This window comes from Rhinoderma darwinii, chromosome 4 (assembly GCF_050947455.1).
Source record: "Rhinoderma darwinii isolate aRhiDar2 chromosome 4, aRhiDar2.hap1, whole genome shotgun sequence".
In the NCBI taxonomy this organism is placed as follows: Eukaryota; Metazoa; Chordata; class Amphibia; order Anura; family Rhinodermatidae; genus Rhinoderma; species Rhinoderma darwinii.
Genome location: NC_134690.1, coordinates 1,504,908 through 1,521,133, shown reverse-complemented (window position 1 = coordinate 1,521,133; position 16,226 = coordinate 1,504,908).

Sequence of the window (16,226 nt, the reverse complement as noted above, 5' to 3'; positions counted from 1 at the left end):
ACTTTCAGTCCCCCGTTCTCCCTATCGCTGCCAGCGATCACACATGTATCCCTGTCCTGTGTATATCCTGTGGAGAGGGGATACATGTCCTGTGGGAGAGGGGATAGATGTCCTGTGGAGAGGGGATAGATGTCCTGTGGAGAGGGGGATACATGTCCTGTGGAGAGGGGGATACATGTCCTGTGGAGAGGGGGATACATGTCCTGTGGAGAGGGGGATACATGTCCTGTGGAGAGGGGGATACATGTCCTGTGGAGAGGGGGATACATGTCCTGTGGAGAGGGGGATACATGTCCTGTGGAGAGGGGGATACATGTCCTGTGGAGAGGGGGATACATGTCCTGTGGAGAGGGGGATACATGTCCTGTGGAGAGGGGGATACATGTCCTGTGGAGAGGGGATACATGTCTTGTGGAGAGGGGATACATGTCCTGTGGAGAGGGGATACATGTCCTGTGTAGAGGGGATACATGTCCTGTGGAGAGGGGATACATGTCCTGTGGAGAGGGGGATACATGTCCTGTGGAGATCCTGTGGAGAGGGGATACATGTCCTGTGGACAGTGGCGGATTATCATATGGGCGTTTCGGGCGGCCGCCCGGGGCCCGAGGCTCCCAGGGGGCCCATGGCAGCCCGAACCGCACATCATCTCCTAAATCTATTCAGCGCGCTAGCGCTGCTAACTGCCGAAGATGAGGAGGAGCAGGGAATTGGCCGGGAAAGGGGTAGGACACGCCTCCCTGACAAATGCGGGCCACCGCCATTGAGTAACAGAACAGCGACGGACGGCTGTTCTGTTACTCCAAAGTAGCAAGAGAAGAGCCGGGCGGGCGGACACCGGCGCTGAGGTCAGTACAGGCTTATCCTCCTGCCCAAGTGGTTCCCGACCGCTGGCTGTATTTTTACGGCCAGCGGTCAGGGACGGGTCCTTAAAACCCGAGCCATAAACTTTCTACGGCTCGGGTTTTAACTTGCTGCCCGCGCGATCGGGCAGCTGAATGTCGGGTCTCCGGCTGTCAGTGACTGCCGGGGACCCTGAGGAGAAGATAGGAGCAGCTTTCGCTGCTTCTGTCTTCTCTGATCTCTTTTACACAGCGCTCAATGAACGCTGTGTAAAGGAATAGAGACAGCAGCAGCGGCGCTGTCTCTATTCCTCCCGGTGATCATGTGACTGGTCACATAATCGCCGGGTGCCGTTAGTGGCAGACTGTTGCTGGGTCTTACTAGACCCAGCACAGCCCTATTAGTGACAATCGTCACTATGAGAGGGCTGATTTCCCCTGTAACTGGGGCTGTTGTGCAGCTCCAGTTACAGTGGAAAAACATGGTGTAAAAGAAAGAAAAAAAATATATAAAGTTCCCCAAAGGTCTTCTTTGACCTTTGAGGAACAGACCATAGTAATAAAAAATAGTAAAGTGCAAAAAAAATAAAATAAATTAATACACATAAAATACCCACCCCAAAAAAAAACGTTGCCCACCCCGCCAATCATTGTTGTAACGCTAGCGCTGACCCAATTACCCTAATATAGACATGTAATATATTAAAATTTACGGTAGACAATGACGATTACAAATAAAAGGTCTATTTTAGGGTAAAACGATATTACCAAAAAAAAAAAATAGCTGAAATGTAAAAAAGCTTATTTTTTTACTATTATTTTCAAACTTTATGAATAAAAATTCTAAAATAGCAAAAAAGGTGTGTATAAAAATGATAAAAAGAGAAACCTGCATTGTCTACGGAAAAAACGTCGCAAAAATCACGTCGGTTTTTTTTTTTTTTAATAAAAATGTGTGTTTGGGGTAACTTTGTAATTACGTTTTATTAAAAAATATTTTCACATTTTGAGATACAGCTGCTTTGTATCCTGTATCCGTCAGGTCAGCAGGACTGACGGGATCAGTGAAACGGGCCCTGCGCTAAATTATAATCTTAGATGTGATAGACTTGAGGTGAATCCTGCGTGTCACTGATCCCGTCAGTCCTGCTGACCTGACGGATACAGGATACAAAGCAGCTGTATCTCAAAAAGTAAAAATATTTTTTAATAAAATCAATCAAAAACACACACACACACACACACACACACACACACACACACACACAATAACGTTTTTAAATGTGTACATAACCTTGTGGCACTATATACAAGGGGGAGCGCTGTATGCCACTATATACAAGGGGGAGCGCTGTGAGGCACTATATACAAGGGGGAGCGCTGTGAGGCACTATATACAAGAGTGAGCGCTGTGAGGCACTATATACAAGGGGGAGCGCTGTGAGGCACTATATACAAGGGGGAGCGCTGTGAGGTACTATATACAAGGGGGAGCGCTGTGTGGCACTATATACAAGGGGGATCGCTGTGTGGCACTATATACAAGGGGGGCTGTGTAGTGCTATCCACAGTGGTATGTATGTGGCGCTCTTTATAGGGGGGGCTTTTTGGTGCTATTTACAAGAGGGGGAGGGCTGTGTGGCGCTCTCTACAGGGGGCTGTATGGCACTATCTATATGGGGCTGTGTGTAACGCTCTCTACGAGGGGGATGTGTGATATATAGAGGGGGCTGTGTATGGCGATATCTATGTGGGTGTGTAATATCTACAGGGGCTGTGTGTGGCACTATGTACAGAGGGCTGTGTGTATGTGGTGTTTTACAGTGTGTGGTATTATTATATTCAGGCGCGCAGTGTTTGGTGCTATTATATTTAGGGGTACAGTATGTGGCACCATGATAACTTTATTTTAGTTTATAGGTGTGGAAATGTTGGAAAAGTGAGGAGACGTCTGAGTGGCAAATTCTGCAGAAATGAGTCATGGCCGGGAGAAGTCGTCATGAGCGCTGGACCGGATGGAGAAGAAAAGAGCAAAAAAACTACTAGAATCGGAGACGTCGTCACCTGTGAGTCACTAGATTTATAGAGAATCTGTCACCTCTCCTGACATGTTTATTATAGGAATCCTTGTATTTCACAAAAAGTCTTTCTGCAGTCCAGGACTGATAGACAATTCCCCTTGTCAGGAGGTTGTGTCCCTGCACAGTGTGATACTCTCAGTATGTAGGGACACCGCGCTGTGACAAGGGAAATCGTAACACTGTTAATGCTTGCCCAAAAAGGTAGTGTTAAAAATAATTACGGCGCGCCAGGGCGGCGGTGAGGAAGGGGGGCCCAAGTTTGGGTAACAGCCCAGGGCCCATGGTCTACTTAATCCGCCACTGCCTGTGGAGAGGGGATACATGTCCTGTGGAGAGGGGGGGGGGATACATGTCCTGTGGAGATCCTGTGGAGAGGGGATACATGTCCTGTGGAGATCCTGTGGAGAGGGGGTACATGTCCTGTGGAGAGGGGGGGGGGGGGATACATGTCTTTTGCTCTATTTTGAGCCTTCAGGACCAGACACCGTTTAGCCATTTTTAGCACGTGTTAGTTAAATGGCTATAACTTTTTTTTTATTTGTTGGGCTAACGACGTGATTTTTGCAACGTTTTTTCCGTAGACAATGCAGGTTTCATTTTTTATCGTTTTTATGCACACCTTTTTTGCTATTTTAGAATTTTTATTCATAAAGTTTTAAAATAATAGTAAAAAAAATAAGCTTTTTTACATTTCAGCTATTTTTTTTTGGGTAATAACATAGTTTTACCCTAAAATAGACCTTTTATTTGTGATCGCCATCGTCTACCGTAAATTTTTATATATTACATGTCTATATTAGGGTAATTGGATCAGCGCTAGCGTTACAACAATGATTGGCGGGGGGAACGTTTTTTTTTGGGGTTGGTATTTTATGTGTATTTATTATTTAATTTTTTTTTGCACTTTACGTTATTATTTTTTTATTACTATGGTCTGTCCCTCAGAGGTCAAAGAAGACCTTTGGGGAACTTTATATATTTTCTTTCTTTTACACCATGTTTTTCCACTGTAACTGGAGCTGCACAGCAGGGAGATCAGCCCTCTCATAGTGACGATTGTCACTAATAGGGCTGTGCTGGGTCTAGTAAGACCCAGCAGAAGTCTGTCACTAACGGCACCCGGCGATCATGTGACCCGTCACATGATCACCAGGAGCAATAGAGACAGCACCGCTGCTGCTGTCTCTATTCCTGTACACAGCGTTCATTGAGCGCTGTGTAAAAAGACATCGGAGAAGACAGAAGCAGCGAAAGCTTCTATCCTCTCCTCAGGGTCCCCGGCAGTCACTGACAGCCGGAGACCCGACATTCAGCTGCCCGATCGCGCGGGCAGCAAGTTAAAACCCGAGCCGTAGAAAGTCAAAGGCTCGGGTTTTAAGGACCCTGACCGCAGGCCGTAAAAACACAGCCAGCGGTCGGGAACCAGTTAATGGCAGAGCGGGGAGATACCTCCCTGCTCTGCCGTAGTGTTCAGTGGCGTCCCGCTGTAGCAGCCATAGCGGCTGCTAGCGGAGCCTCCGGCCATGGTGGGGGCCCGTGCCGGCGGGCGACACGGGCCCCCTCATGCCGCGGGCCCCGTAGCAGCCGCTACTGCTGCTACGGCGGTAGTTACGCCACTGGTCCCCATAGCTTCACCCGCACAGTATAATGCCCCCATAGCTTCCCCCACACAGTATAATGCCCGCATAGCTTCCCCAGCACAGTATAATGCCCCCATAGCTGCCCTTGCACAGTATAATGCCCCCATAGCTACCCCCGCACAATATAATGCCCCCATAGCTACCCCCACACAGTATAATGCCCCTATAACTGCCCTCCAAACAGTATAATGCCCCTATAACTGCCCTCACACAATATAATACCCCCATAGCTACCCCCGCAGTATAATGCCCCCATAGCTGCCCTCACACAGTATAATGCCCCCAAAGCTGCCCTCCACACAGTATAATGCCCCTATAACTGCCCTCCACACAGTATAATGCTCCTATAACTGCCCTCACAGTATAATGCCCCTATAACTGCCCTCCACACAGTATAATGCCCCTATAACTTCCCTCCACACTGTATAATGCCCCCATAACTGCCTCCACACAGTATAATGCCCCTATAACTGCCCTCCACACAGTATAATGCCCCCATAGCTGCCCTCACACAGTATAATGCCCCTATAACTGCCCTCACAGTATAATGCTCCTATAACTGCCTCCACACAGTATAATGCCCCCATCACTTCCCTCAACACAGTATAATGCCCCTATAACTACCCTCCACACAGTATAATGCCCCTATAACTGCCTCCACACAGTATAATGCTCCTATAACTGCCTCCACACAGTATAACACCCCCTATAACTGCCCTCCACACAGTATAATGCCCCTATAACTGCCCTCACACAGTATAATACCCCTATAACTGCCTCCACACAGTATAATGCTCCTATAACTGCACTCCACACAGTATAATGCTCCTATAACTGCCCTCCACACAGTATAATGCCCCCATAACTGCCCTCCACACAGTATAATGCCCCTATAACTGCCCTCCACACAGTATAATGCCCCCATAGCTGCCTCCACACAGTATAATGCCCCTATAACTGCCCTCACACAGTATAATGCCCCTATAACTGCCCTCCACACAGTATAATGCCCCCATAACTGCCCTCCACACAGTATAATGCCCCTATAACTGCACTCCACACAGTATAATGCCCCTATAACTGCACTCCACACAGTATAATGTCCCCATAACTGCCCTCTACACAGTATAATGCCCCTATAACTGCCCTCCACACAGTATAATGCCCCTATAACTGCCTCCACACAGTATAATTCCCCCATAGCTGCCCCCACACAGTATAATGCCCCCATAACTGCCCCCACACAGTATAATACCCCTATAACTGCCCTCCACACAGTATAATGCCCCTATAACTGCCCTCACACAGCATAATGCCCCTATAACTGCCCTCCACACAGTATAATGCCCCTATAACTGCCCTCCACACAGTATAATGCCCCTATAACTGCCTCCACACAGTATAATGCCCCCATAGCTGCCTCCACACAGTATAATGCCCCTATAACTGCCCTCACACAGTATAATGCCCCTATAACTGCCCTCCACACAGTATAATGCCCCCATAACTGCCCTCCACACAGTATAATGCCCCTATAACTGCACTCCACAGTATAATGTCCCCATAACTGCCCTCCACACAGTATAATGCCCCTATAACTGCCCTCCACACAGTATAATACCCCTATAACTGCCCTCCACACAGTATAATGCCCCTATAACTGCCCTCCACACAGTATAATGCCTCCATAACTGCCATCCACACAGTATAATGCCCCCATAGCTGCCCCCACACAGTATAATGCTCCTATAACTGCCCTCCACACAGTATAATGCCCCTATAACTGCCCTCCACACAGAATAATGCCCCTATAACTGCCATCCACACAGTATAATGCCCCTATAACTGCCTCCACACAGTATAATGCCCCCATAGCTGCCCTCCACACAGTATAATGCCACTATAACTGCCCTCCACACAGTATAATGCCCCTATAACTGCCTCCACAAAGTATAATGCCCCCATAGCTGCCCCCACACAGTATAATGCTCCTATAACTGCCCTCCACACAGTATAATGCCCCTATAACTGCCTCCACACAGTATAATGCCCCCATAGCTGCCCCCACACAGTATAATGCTCCTATAACTGCCCTCCACACAGTATAATGCCCCCATAACTGCCCTCCACACAGTATAATGCCCCTATAACTGCCTCCACACAGTATAATGCCCCCATAACTGCCCTCCACACAGTATAATGCCCCTATAACTGCCTCCACACAGTATAATGCCCCCATAGCTGCCTCCACACAGTATAATGCCCCTATAACTGCCCTCACACAGTATAATGCCCCTATAACTGCCCTCCACACAGTATAATGCCCCCATAACTGCCCTCCACACAGTATAATGCCCCTATAACTGCCCTCCACACAGTATAATGTCCCCATAACTGCCCTCCACACAGTATAATGCCCCTATAACTGCCCTCCACACAGTATAATACCCCTATAACTGCCCTCCACACAGTATAATGCCTCCATAACTGCCCTCCACACAGTATAATGCCCCCATAGCTGCCCCCACACAGTATAATGCTCCTATAACTGCCCTCCACACAGTATAATGCCCCTATAACTGCCCCCCACACAGTATAATGCCCCTATAACTGCCATCCACACAGTATAATGCCCCTATAACTGCCTCCACACAGTATAATGCCCCCATAGCTGCCCCCACACAGTATAATGCTCCTATAACTGCCCTCCACACAGTATAATGCCCCTATAACTGCCTCCACACATTATAATGCCCCCATAGCTGCCCCCACACAGTATAATGCTCCTATAACTGCCCTCCACACAGTATAATGCCCCCATAGCTGCCCCCACACAGTATAATGCTCCTATAACTGCCCTCCACACAGTATAATGCCCCTATAACTGCCTCCACACAGTATAATGCCCCCATAGCTGCCCCCACACAGTATAATGCTCCTATAACTGCCCTCCACACAGTATAATGCCCCCATAACTGCCCTCCACACAGTATAATGCCCCCATAGCTGCCCTCACACAGTATAATGCCCCTATAACTGCCCTCCACACAGTATAATGCCCCCATAACTGCCCTCCACACAGTATAATGCCCCTATAACTGCACTCCACACAGTATAATGCCCCTATAACTGCACTCCACACAGTATAATGTCCCCATAACTGCCCTCTACACAGTATAATGCCCCTATAACTGCCCTCCACACAGTATAATGCCCCCATAACTGCCCTCCACACAGTATAATGCCCCTATAACTGCCTCCACACAGCATAATGCCCCTATAACTGCCCTCCACACAGTATAATACCCCTATAACTGCCCTCCACACAGTATAATGCCCCTATAACTGCCCTCCACACAGTATAATGCCCCTATAACTGCCTCCACACAGTATAATGCCCCCATAGCTGCCTCCACACAGTATAATGCCCCTATAACTGCCCTCACACAGTATAATGCCCCTATAACTGCCCTCCACACAGTATAATGCCCCCATAACAGCCCTCCACACAGTATAATGCCCCTATAACTGCACTCCACACAGTATAATGTCCCCATAACTGCCCTCCACACAGTATAATGCCCCTATAACTGCCCTCCACACAGTATAATGCCTCCATAACTGCCCTCCACACAGTATAATGCCCCCATAACAGCCCTCCACACAGTATAATGCCCCTATAACTGCACTCCACACAGTATAATGTCCCCATAACTGCCCTCCACACAGTATAATGCCCCTATAACTGCCCTCCACACAGTATAATGCCTCCATAACTGCCCTCCACACAGTATAATGCCCCTATAACTGCCCTCCACACAGTATAATGCCCCCATAACTGCCCTCCACACAGTATAATGCCCCCATAACTGCCCCCACACAGTATAATGCCCCCATAACTGCCCTCCACACAGTATAATACCCCTATAACTGCCCTCCACACAGTATAATGCCTCCATAACTGCCCTCCACACAGTATAATGCCCCCATAGCTTCCCCCACACAGTATAATGCCCCCATAGCTGCCCCCACACAGTATAATGCCCCTATAACTGCCCTCCACACAGTATAATGCTCCTATAACTGCCCTCCACACAGTGTAATGCTCCTATAACTGCCCTCCACACAGTATAATGCCCCTATAACTGCCCTCCACACAGTATAATGCCTCCATAACTGCCCTCCACACAGTATAATGCCCCCATAACAGCCCTCCACACAGTATAATGCCCCTATAACTGCACTCCACACAGTATAATGTCCCCATAACTGCCCTCCACACAGTATAATGCCCCTATAACTGCCCTCCACACAGTATAATGCCTCCATAACTGCCCTCCACACAGTATAATGCCCCTATAACTGCCCTCCACACAGTATAATGCCCCCATAACTGCCCTCCACACAGTATAATGCCCCCATAACTGCCCCCACACAGTATAATGCCCCCATAACTGCCCTCCACACAGTATAATACCCCTATAACTGCCCTCCACACAGTATAATGCCTCCATAACTGCCCTCCACACAGTATAATGCCCCCATAGCTTCCCCCACACAGTATAATGCCCCCATAGCTGCCCCCACACAGTATAATGCCCCTATAACTGCCCTCCACACAGTATAATGCTCCTATAACTGCCCTCCACACAGTGTAATGCTCCTATAACTGCCCTCCACACAGTATAATGCCCCTATAACTGCCATCCACACAGTATAATGCCCCTATAACTGCCTCCACACAGTATAATGCCCCCATAGCTGCCCTCCACACAGTATAATGCCACTATAACTGCCCTCCACACAGTATAATGCCCCTATAACTGCCTCCACACAGTATAATGCCCCCATAGCTGCCCCCACACAGTATAATGCTTCTATAACTGCCCTCCACACAGTATAATTCCCCCATAGCTGCCCCCACACAGTATAATGCTCCTATAACTGCCCTCCACACAGTATAATGCCCCTATAACTGCCCTCCACACAGTATAATGCCCCCATAACTGCCCTCCACACAGTATAATGCCCCTATAACTGCCTCCACACAGTATAATGCCCCCATAACTGCCCTCCACACAGTATAATGCCCCCATAGCTTCCCCCACACAGTATAATGCCCCCATAGCTGCCCCCACACAGTATAATGCCCCTATAACTGCCCTCCACACAGTATAATGCTCCTATAACTGCCCTCCACACAGTGTAATGCTCCTATAACTGCCCTCCACACAGTATAATGCCCCTATAACTGCCCTCCACACAGTATAATGCCCCTATAACTGCCATCCACACAGTATAATGCCCCTATAACTGCCTCCACACAGTATAATGCCCCCATAGCTGCCCTCCACACAGTATAATGCCACTATAACTGCCCTCCACACAGTATAATGCCCCTATAACTGCCTCCACACAGTATAATGCCCCCATAGCTGCCCCCACACAGTATAATGCCCCCATAACTGCCCTCCACACAGTATAATGTCCCCATAACTGCCCTCCACACAGTATAATGCCCCTATAACTGCCCTCCACACAGTATAATTCCCCCATAGCTGCCCCCACACAGTATAATGCTCCTATAACTGCCCTCCACACAGTATAATGCCCCTATAACTGCCCTCCACACAGTATAATGCCCCCATAACTGCCCTCCACACAGTATAATGCCCCTATAACTGCCTCCACACAGTATAATGCCCCCATAACTGCCCTCCACACAGTATAATGCCCCTATAACTGCCTCCACACAGTATAATGCCCCCATAGCTGCCTCCACACAGTATAATGCCCCTATAACTGCCCTCACACAGTATAATGCCCCTATAACTGCCCTCCACACAGTATAATGCCCCCATAACTGCCCTCCACACAGTATAATGCCCCTATAACTGCACTCCACACAGTATAATGTCCCCATAACTGCCCTCCACACAGTATAATGCCCCTATAACTGCCCTCCACACAGTATAATACCCCTATAACTGCCCTCCACACAGTATAATGCCTCCATAACTGCCCTCCACACAGTATAATGCCCCCATAGCTGCCCCCACACAGTATAATGCTCCTATAACTGCCCTCCACACAGTATAATGCCCCTATAACTGCCCTCCACACAGTATAATACCCCTATAACTGCCCTCCACACAGTATAATGCCCCCATAGCTGCCTCCACACAGTATAATGCCCCCATAGCTGCCTCCACACAGTATAATGCCCCTATAACTGCCCTCCACACAGTATAATGCCCCTATAACTGCCATCCACACAGTATAATGCCCCTATAACTGCCTCCACACAGTATAATGCCCCCATAGCTGCCCTCCACACAGTATAATGCCACTATAACTGCCCTCCACACAGTATAATGCCCCTATAACTGCCTCCACACAGTATAATGCCCCCATAGCTGCCCCCACACAGTATAATGCTTCTATAACTGCCCTCCACACAGTATAATGCCCCCATAGCTGCCCCCACACAGTATAATGCTCCTATAACTGCCCTCCACACAGTATAATGCCCCTATAACTGCCTCCACACAGTATAATGCCCCCATAGCTGCCCCCACACAGTATAATGCCCCTATAACTGCCTCCACACAGTATAATGCCCCCATAGCTGCCTCCACACAGTATAATGCCCCCATAACTGCCTCCACACAGCATAATGCCCCTATAACTGCCTCCACACAGTATAATGCCCCTATAACTGCCCTCCACACAGTATAATGCCCCCATAACTGCCCTCCACACAGTATAATGCCCCTATAACTGCCTCCACACAGTATAATGCCCCCATAACTGCCCTCCACACAGTATAATGCCCCTATAACTGCCCTCCACACAGTATAATGCCCCCATAACTGCCCTCCACACAGTATAATGCCCCTATAACTGCACTCCACACAGTATAATGTCCCCATAACTGCCCTCCACACAGTATAATGCCCCTATAACTGCCCTCCACACAGTATAATACCCCTATAACTGCCCTCCACACAGTATAATGCCTCCATAACTGCCCTCCACACAGTATAATGCCCCCATAGCTGCCCCCACACAGTATAATGCTCCTATAACTGCCCTCCACACAGTATAATGCCCCTATAACTGCCCTCCACACAGTATAATGCCCCTATAACTGCCATCCACACAGTATAATGCCCCTATAACTGCCTCCACACAGTATAATGCCCCCATAGCTGCCCTCCACACAGTATAATGCCACTATAACTGCCCTCCACACAGTATAATGCCCCTATAACTGCCTCCACACAGTATAATGCCCCCATAGCTGCCCCCACACAGTATAATGCTTCTATAACTGCCCTCCACACAGTATAATGCCCCCATAGCTGCCCCCACACAGTATAATGCTCCTATAACTGCCCTCCACACAGTATAATGCCCCTATAACTGCCTCCACACAGTATAATGCCCCCATAGCTGCCCCCACACAGTATAATGCTCCTATAACTGCCCTCCACACAGTATAATGCCCCCATAGCTGCCTCCACACAGTATAATGCCCCCATAGCTGCCCCCACACAGTATAATGCCCCTATAACTGCCCTCCACACAGTATAATGCCCCCATAACTGCCCTCCACACAGTATAATGCCCCTATAACTGCCTCCACACAGTATAATGCCCCCATAACTGCCCTCCACACAGTATAATGCCCCCATAGCTGCCTCCACACAGTATAATGCCCCCATAACTGCCCTCCACACAGCATAATGCCCCTATAACTGCACTCCACACAGTATAATGCCCCCATAACTGCCCTCCACACAGTATAATGCCCCTATAACTGCCTCCACACAGTATAATGCCCCCATAGCTGCCCCCACACAGTATAATGCCCTATAACTGCCCCCCACACAGTATAATGCCCTATAACTGCCCTCCACACAGTATAATGCCCTATAACTGCCCTCCACACAGTATAATGCCCCTATAACTGCCCTCACACAGTATAATGCCCCTATAACTGCCCTCCACACAGTATAATGCCCCCATAGCTGCCTCCACACAGTATAATGCCCCCATAACTGCCTTCCACACAGTATAATGCCCCTATAACTGCACTCCACACAGTATAATGTCCCCATAACTGCCCTCCACACAGTATAATGCCCCTATAACTGCCCTCCACACAGTATAATGCCCCTATAACTGCCCTCCACACAGTATAATGCCCCTATAACTGCCTCCACACAGTATAATGCCCCCATAGCTGCCCCCACACAGTATAATGCCCTATAACTGCCCTCCACACAGTATAATGCCCTATAACTGCCCTCCACACAGTATAATGCCCCTATAACTGCCCTCACACAGTATAATGCCCCTATAACTGCCCTCCACACAGTATAATGCCCCCATAGCTGCCTCCACACAGTATAATGCCCCCATAACTGCCTTCCACACAGTATAATGCCCCTATAACTGCACTCCACACAGTATAATGTCCCCATAACTGCCCTCCACACAGTATAATGCCCCTATAACTGCCCTCCACACAGTATAATGCCCCTATAACTGCCCTCCACACAGTATAATGCCCCTATAACTGCCTCCACACAGTATAATACCCCTATAACTGCCCTCCACACAGTATAATGTCCCTATAACTGCACTCCACACAGTATAATGTCCCCATAACTGCCCTCCACAGTATAATGCCCCTATAACTGCCCTCCACACAGTATAATGCCCCTATAACTGCCCTCCACACAGTATAATACCCCTATAACTGCCCTCCACACAGTATAATGTCCCTATAACTGCACTCCACACAGTATAATGTCCCCATAACTGCCCTCCACACAGTATAATGCCCCTATAACTGCACTCCACACAGTATAATGTCCCCATAACTGCCCTCCACACAGTATAATACCCCTATAACTGCCCTCCACACAGTATAATGCCCCTATAACTGCCCTCCACACAGTATAATGCCCCTATAACTGCCTCCACACAGTATAATGCCTCCATAACTGCCCTCCACACAGTATAATGCCCCCATAGCTGCCCCCACACAGTATAATGCTCCTATAACTGCCCTCCACACAGTATAATGCCCCTATAACTGCCCTCCACACAGTATAATGCCCCTATAACTGCCATCCACACAGTATAATGCCCCTATAACTGCCTCCACACAGTATAATGCCCCCATAGCTGCCCCCACACAGTATAATGCTCCTATAACTGCCCTCCACACAGTATAATGCCCCTATAACTGCCTCCACACAGTATAATGTCCCCATAGCTGCCCCCACACAGTATAATGCTCCTATAACTGCCCTCCACACAGTATAATGCCCCCATAACTGCCTCCACACAGTATAATGCCCCCATAACTGCCCTCCACACAGTATAATGTCCCCATAACTGCCCTCCACACAGTATAATGCTCCTATAACTGCCCTCCACACAGTATAATGCCCCTATAACTGCACTCCACACAGTATAATGCCCCTATAACTGCCTCCACACAGTATAATGTCCCCATAACTGCCCTCCACACAGTATAATGTCCCTATAACTGCCCTCCACACAGTATAATGCCCCCATAACTGCCCTCCACACAGTATAATGCCCCCATAACTGCCCTCCACACAGTATAATGTCCCCATAACTGCCCTCCACACAGTATAATGCCCCCATAGCTGCCCCCACACAGTATAATGCCCCCATAACTGCCCTCCACACAGTATAATGCCCCCATAGCTGCCCCCACACAGTATAATGCCCCCATAACTGCCCTCCACACAGTATAATGCTCCTATAACTGCCCTCCACACAGTATAATGTCCCCATAACTGCCCTCCACACAGTATAATGCCCCTATAACTGCCCTCCACACAGTATAATGCCCCCATAACTGCCCTCCACACAGTATAATGTCCCCATAACTGCCCTCCACACAGTATAATGTCCCCATAACTGCCCTCTACACAGTATAATGTCCCTATAACTGCCCTCCACACAGTATAATGCCCCTATAACTGCCCTCCACACAGTATAATGCCCCCATAGCTGCCCCACACAGTATAATGTCCCCATAACTGCCCTCCACACAGTATAATGTCCCCATAACTGCCCTCCACACAGTATAATGTCCCCATAACTGCCCTCCACACAGTATAATGTCCCCATAACTGCCCTCCACACAGTATAATGTCCCCATAACTGCCCTCCACACAGTATAATGTCCCCATAACTGCCCTCCACACAGTATAATGCCCCTATAACTGCGCTCCACACAATGTAATGCAGTGATGTCATCGCGCCTGTCTGCACCGAGCCGTGAGCGGCCGGCGTTACACAGTGAATGATAGAGTGGGGGGCTCCCTGCTCCACCATTGTATTCAACTGTATCTGTGTCCTGAGGAAACCGGGGAAAAAACAAGCTCGAATCGCGCGAGATGCTGTCGGTTATCTACGCTGGATTTTATTTTTTTTACAATTAATTTCCCAGCCCTAGTCTGGAGTCAATCAGCTCATCAGTTTTATTATTACAGTAAAATTCCTGTAATTCACCATCCAATAATCCAGAAAGTCTGATAATCCAGCGCTTGTTTCTAGTACAGGATTGTAAAATGATTCTCTGATCTCACAAGAGCGAGCGTAGAGGACGGAGCAGCGAGATCTGCAGATTATAGGAGGCCATAATTACTGTAATAGAGGTGCAGCGAGATCTGCAGATTATAGGAGGCCATAATTACTGTAATAGAGGTGCAGCATGATCTGCAGATTATAGGAGGCCATAATTACTGTAAAAGAGGTGCAGCGAGATCTGCAGATTATAGGAGGCCATGATTACTGTAATAGAGGTGCAGCGAGATCTGCAGATTATAGGAGGCCATAATTACTGTAATAGAGGTGCAGCGAGATCTGCAGATTATAGGAGGCCATAATTACTGTAATAGAGGAGCAGCGAGATCTGCAGATTATAGGAGGCCATAATTACTGTAATAGAGGTGCAGCGAGATCTGCAGATTATAGGAGGCCATAATTACTGTAATAGAGGTGCAGCATGATCTGCAGATTATAGGAGGCCATAATTACTGTAATAGAGGTGCAGCATGATCTGCAGATTATAGGAGGCCATAATTACTGTAAAAGAGGTGCAGCGAGATCTGCAGATTATAGGAGGCCATAATTACTGTAATAGAGGTGCAGCGAGATCTGCATTTTATAGGAGGCCATAATTACTGTAATAGAGGTGCAGCGAGATCTGCAGATTATAGGAGGCCATAATTACTGTAATAGAGGTGCAGCGAGATCTGTAGATTATAGGAGGCCATAATTACTGTAATAGAGGTGCAGCATGATCTGCAGATTATAGGGGGCCATAATTACTGTAATAGAGGTTCAGCGAGATCTGCAGATTATAGGAGGCCATAATTACTGTAATAGAGGTGCAGCGAGATCTGCAGATTATAGGAGGCCATAATTACTGTAATAGAGGTGCATCGAGATCTGCAGATTATAGGAGGCGATAATTACTGTAATAGAGGTGCAGCGAGATCTGCAAGATTATAGGAGGCCTTAATTACTGTAATAGAGGTGCAGCATGATCTGCAGATTATAGGGGGCCATAATTACTGTAATAGAGGTTCAGCGAGATCTGCATTTTA